Source organism: Triticum dicoccoides, chromosome 7B, assembly GCF_002162155.2.
Source record: "Triticum dicoccoides isolate Atlit2015 ecotype Zavitan chromosome 7B, WEW_v2.0, whole genome shotgun sequence".
Lineage (NCBI taxonomy): Eukaryota > Viridiplantae > Streptophyta > Magnoliopsida > Poales > Poaceae > Triticum > Triticum dicoccoides.
The window spans coordinates 315,257,572-315,263,571 of NC_041393.1; positions in this window are offsets into that span (position 1 = coordinate 315,257,572).

A 6,000-nucleotide genomic window follows, 5' to 3' on the forward strand; every position below is an offset into this window, starting at 1 on the left:
CAGGACTTTGAAGCCACCATAATGGGTGCATGAAGCCTTGGACGAAATATACAAGATGCCACTTCATAAATTTCGTCCCGAGGCTATTATAGGTGCTGCGTCACCTTTTTATTGGGCCAGACCCATTTAGTTTCGAAATACATAAGTATAGGCTATTTTTAGAGTCCGTATGTGTGGGGAAACAAGAGATAGGGTTGATTTCGGACCCCTCCACCAAGGGCCACGAAATTCCCCCTCTCTTCCTCCATATATACAGCCCTTAGGGCACCGTTTAGATTGTGGGTTTTGTTTAGATTAAAAGTTCGCCATAGCTGCAACTTCGCGTACTTCGTTTGTGTTCAACGACCAGACAAAGGCGTCACAGAACCCCGCCTTGATCAATAAAGCTTTCATCTTATATTCGCAATATCCAGATTGCAATCTTAGTTTCTTGCTTGTTCTTCGTTTGCTCGCAGGAAACAGACCCTCGTGGTCAGGTTGATCGTGCTCCGGCGTGGTCAATAACCTCTCGGAGTTGGTTTAGCGATTGCTAAGGCGCGACGTCCTCGCACGTTCGTAGTCGGATCGTCAAAGTCGACTTCCACCAAAGCGATATCCATCATCTCATCGAAAGACGGGACACCTTTGCCTCTATCAAGTGGTATCAGATTTCCAGGTTGCTCAGTGAGATTTTACAGTTTTTCGTAGTTTAGATCGAGTCTGTTCTTCATACCTATAGTCCACGAAAAAGCCAAAAAAATTTAGGGTTAGTTCATCCCATCCGAACCAATCTGAGCCTTGCATAATCTTTTCTGTATTTGCTTTGTTGAATTTGTGGTTGGATCGTCTTGTCCAGTTGCTGGTCTTAGCGTCTAGTCTTTTAGAGTTTCGAGTTCTGTTCATAGGTTGTCACGTCGCCGCTGCCATATATCACCACCGCATCATCATCGTCGCTGTTGCCATATACCACCACCACATATTCACCGCCAATCTGAATCCATATACGCCACCACATATCCGCCGCCATCACGCCAATCCGAGTTCACCTGCAACATATATCCGCCACCTGTCCGTGTTCCACCAGATTCATCTTCGCCACCAGTCCGAGTTCCACCAGATTCATCTCCGCCACCAGTCCTAGTCCGAGTCCAGTAATTGTTGCATCGTTCTCGATTTCCAGATCACGCGATACTCCGAGTCGTGACAGAGAAGGACTCCCCAACTTCCGAGCCATCCGCAGAAGAAAAATAGTTCCAATTTCAAAAAAAAAACCTAAGTCTGGAAAATTCTGGCTAGGCAGTTTTTAGACCATTTGTAGACTTTTTCGAAAAAAATTTGTTGTGGAGCAAAAAAAAAGCGGAAAAAAAGTGCAAAAAAAAAGAGAAAAAAAAATTCAGAGTGTGCTCCTCCCTTGTTTACGTGCCGCGCCGTGATTTTGTTGGTGTTCTAGGCTCGCGTCTCTAGCACAGTCTAGCCTAGGACCAGCACAGTACCGTTGTTGAGCGTTTATTCAACTTTGCATCTCTGAATTGATTATTGCTGACCCTTTTTGCTACCATATTATAAGCCTTCCCAGCTCCACATACATCTACGTCGTGCGTTTGACTCTCCCTGGTAATCGCTCTATCCAAGCTTTGAGAGTTTTGACTACAACGGTTGCCGATCACCGCCTGTTGCTGGGTAAGAACTGGTAAGAATTTGAGTTTTGCTTGACGGATTTGTGACACCCACCACCACCACTTGTTCGTAGTCTGTAGGATCATATTCTTGTGTGTTTCTATTGCTGCTAACCATGCCAGGATCACAAGCCGACGAGATTGACTGGGAGAATTTATCGAACAAGGAGCTTCATGATAAGTTTCAGCAAATGATGACTGAACAGGTGCAAGATGTGCTGAACAATTTTGATGAGGCCATGGAGAAGATCACTGGCCTTGAGAAGACGTTCGAAACAAAGCTCGATAACAAGTTTAATGAATTGCTCGCGCGTCTTCCACCACCACCACCCCCTGCACCTAACGCACCTCTCCAACAACAACGACTACCTCCACGTCGCGAAACAGACCTCCGCCGAGCAAGCCGTGTTCCTGTTGCGTTTGGCCAAACTGTTGGTGCTGCTGTTGATACTTCTATGGCTCCTGCTGCTGATGCGGAGGAGGATGATTATGTGGGAGATTATGAGGATGAGGTTGTTCAAAATCAGCACTACGTGCAGCCACCTGTACCACCACCAGCAGGTCGACCTCAGGTATATATTCGTAATGGTAGGCCTGCACCACCACCTCAGGTATGATATGATGTCCATATTCCTAAACTGAAATTGAATATTCCACCATTTGAGGGTAGATATGTTCCTGATATATATCTTACTTGGGAGTTAGAAACTGAACAACGATTTACATGTTTACAATATCCTGAGGAGAGACGAGTTGCTGCTGCTGTTTGTGCTTTCACTAGTTTTGCATGTGTATGGTGGTCTGAACATTGTAGATTATATCCTATTCCAACTACTTGGGCTGCTTTGAAAACTGCTATGCGTACGCGTTGGGTTCCACCATATTATCAACGTGAATTGCTTCAAAAATTGCAGCGTTTAAGACAAGGGAAAAATTCTGTAGAAGAATATTATCAGGAATTACAAACTGGCATGATTAGATGTGGTATTGTTGAGGAGAATGAAGCTATGCTTGCATGTTTTCTGGGTGGATTAAATAGAGAGATTCAGACCATTCTAGACTATAAGGAGTATACTAATATCACTCGTTTATTCCATCTTGCTTGTAAAGCTAAACGTGAAGTGCAGGATCGACAAGCATTGGGGCGAACTAACTTTTCTGCAGGCCGACCTTCATCATGGACACCACGTGCATCTTCTACTTCAACTGCACCAGCACCTCCATCCGGTGCCACCTCCAGCCGTGATACAAGAAAACAGGCACAACCACCATTATCTGCCAAGAGCGCACCTGCGAGGCCTGCACAGCGCTCTTCTTCTTCCATGGCATCAACATGGCACACAAGTGATATTATTTGTCGTCGTTGTAAGGGAGGAGGTCATTATGCGAGAGAATGCAAATCTCCGCGTGTGATGATTGCTACCGCGGATGATGGATATGAGTCTGCTAGTGACTATGATGAGGAGACTTTGGCTCTTATTACACGTGAAGAACATGGTGGAGATGATTCTGATCATGAGACGCAATACATGGCTCCTGAAGACGCTGACAGGTATGAATGTTTACTTGCTCAACGTGTTTTGAGTGTGCAGATCACACAAGCTGAGCAAAATCAGAGGCACAATTTGTTCCATACCAAGGGAGTTGTGAAGGAACGTTCTGTGCACATCATCATAGACGGAGGGAGCTGCAACAACTTGGCTAGCATGGATATGGTGGAGAAGCTTTCTCTCACCACAAGACCACATCCACATCCTTACTACATCCAATGGTTCAACAACAGCGGCAAGGTTAAGGTAACACGTACTGTTCGTGTGCATTTTAGTATCTCTACATATGCTGATTATGTTGATTGTGATGTGGTACCTATACAAGCATGTTCCTTATTACTTGGTAGACCATGGCAATTTGATAAAAATTCTGTACACCATGGCAGAAACAATCACTATACTCTTGTTCATAAGGATAAAAAAATTACTTTCCTTCCTATGACTCCTGATTCCATTTTGTAAGATGATATTAATAGAGCTAATAAAGCAAAACAGGAGACGAATAAGAGTGAAAATCAGATTGTGGCAAAAGAATTTGAGCAACAAATGAAGCCTAATAATAAACCATCTAGTGTTGCTTCTGAAATTAAATTGAAAAGTGCATGTTTATTTGCCACCAAATCTGATATTGATGAGCTAGATTTCAGCAAATCTGTTTGCTATGCTTTTGTGTGCAAAGAGGCATTATTTTCATTCGAGGACGTGCCTTCCTCTTTGCCTCCTGCTGTCACTAACATTTTGCAGGAGTTCGCTGACGTCTTTCCACAAGACGTGCCACCGGGATTACCGCCTATTCGAGGGATTGAGCATCAGATTGACTTAATTCCTGGTGCTTCACTGCCAAACCGTGCACCATACCGTACCAATCCAGAGGAGGCGAAGGAGATTATGCGTCAAGTACAAGAGCTTCTCGACAAAGGTTATATACGCGAATCCCTTAGTCCTTGTGCTGTTCCTATTATTCTAGTGCCGAAAAAGGATGGTACATCACGTATGTGTGTTGATTGTAGAGGCATTAATAATATTACTATTCGTTATCGTCATCCTATTCCTAGGCTAGATGATATGCTTGATGAATTGAGTGGCTCTACAATATTCTCCAAAGTTGATTTGCGTAGTGGATACCATCAAATTCGTATGAAATTGGGAGATGAATGGAAAACAGCATTCAAAACTAAGTTTGGATTATATGAGTGGTTAGTCATGCCTTTTGGGTTAACTAATGCACCTAGTACTTTCATGAGATTAATGAACGAAGTTTTACGTGCTTTCATTGGACGATTTGTGGTAGTTTACTTTGATGACATATTGATTTATAGCAGATCTTTGGAAGAACATTTGGAACATTTACGTGCTGTTTTTATTGCTCTACGTGATGCACGTTTGTTTGGTAACCTTGGGAAGTGCACCTTTTGCATCGACCGAGTATCTTTTCTTGGCTATGTTGTTACTCCACAGGGAATTGAAGTTGATAAAGCCAAGATTGAAGCTATTGAGAGTTGGCCGCAACCCAAAACGGTCACACAAGTGAGGAGTTTTCTTGGCCTCGCTGGATTCTATAGGCGTTTTGTGAGAGATTTCAGCACCATTGCTGCACCTCTCAATGAGCCTACAAAGAAAGATGTGCCTTTTCTTTGGGGTACCGCACAGGAAGAAGCCTTCTCGGTATTGAAAGATAAGTTGACACATGCTCCTTTACTCCAACTTCCTGATTTTAATAAGACTTTTGAGCTTGAATGTGATGCTAGTGGAATTGGATTAGGCGGTGTGTTATTACAAGATGGCAAACCTGTTGCATAGTTTTCTGAAAAAATGAGTGGGCCTAGTCTGAATTATTCTACTTATGATAAAGAATTATATGCTCTTGTTCGGACTTTAGAAACATGGCAACATTATTTATGGCCCAAAGAATTTGTTATACATTCTGATCATGAATCTTTGAAACATATTAAAAGTCAAGCTAAACTGAATCGTAGACATGCTAAATGGGTTGAATTCATTGAGACTTTTCCTTATGTCATTAAACACAAGAAGGGAAAAGAAAATGTTATTGCTGATGCATTGTCTCGCCGCTATACTATGCTTTCACAACTTGACTTCAAAATATTCGGTTTGGAGACCATCAAAGATCAATATGTGCATGATGCTGATTTTAAAGATGTAATGCAGAATTGTAAATAAGGAAGAATGTGGAACAAGTTCGTCGTTAACGATGAATTTGTGTTTCGTGCTAACAAGCTATGCATTCCAGCAAGCTCCGTTCGTCTTTTGTTGTTGCAGGAGGCGCATGGAGGAGGATTAATGGGACACTTTGGCGTGAAGAAGACGGAGGACGTACTTGCTACATATTTTTTTTGGCCAAAGATGAGACGGGATGTTGAGCGTTTTATTGCTCGATGCACTACATGTCAAAAAGCTAAGTCACGACTCAATCCTCATGGTTTATATATGCCTTTGCCTGTACCTAGTGTTCCTTGGGAGGATATATCTATGGACTTTGTTTTAGGTTTACCTCGAAGAAAGAAGGGGAGGGATAGCATATTTGTTGTCGTGGATAGATTCTCGAAAATGGCACACTTTATACCATGTCATAAAAGCGATGATGCTGTTAATGTTGCTGATTTGTTCTTTCGTGAAATTATTCGCTTGCATGGTGTGCCAAATACCATTGTTTCAGATCGTGATACTAAATTTCTTAGCCACTTTTGGAGATGTTTATGGGCTAAGTTGGGGACTAAACTGCTTTTTAGTACTACTTGTCACCCCCAAACTGATGGACAAACTGAAGTAGTCAA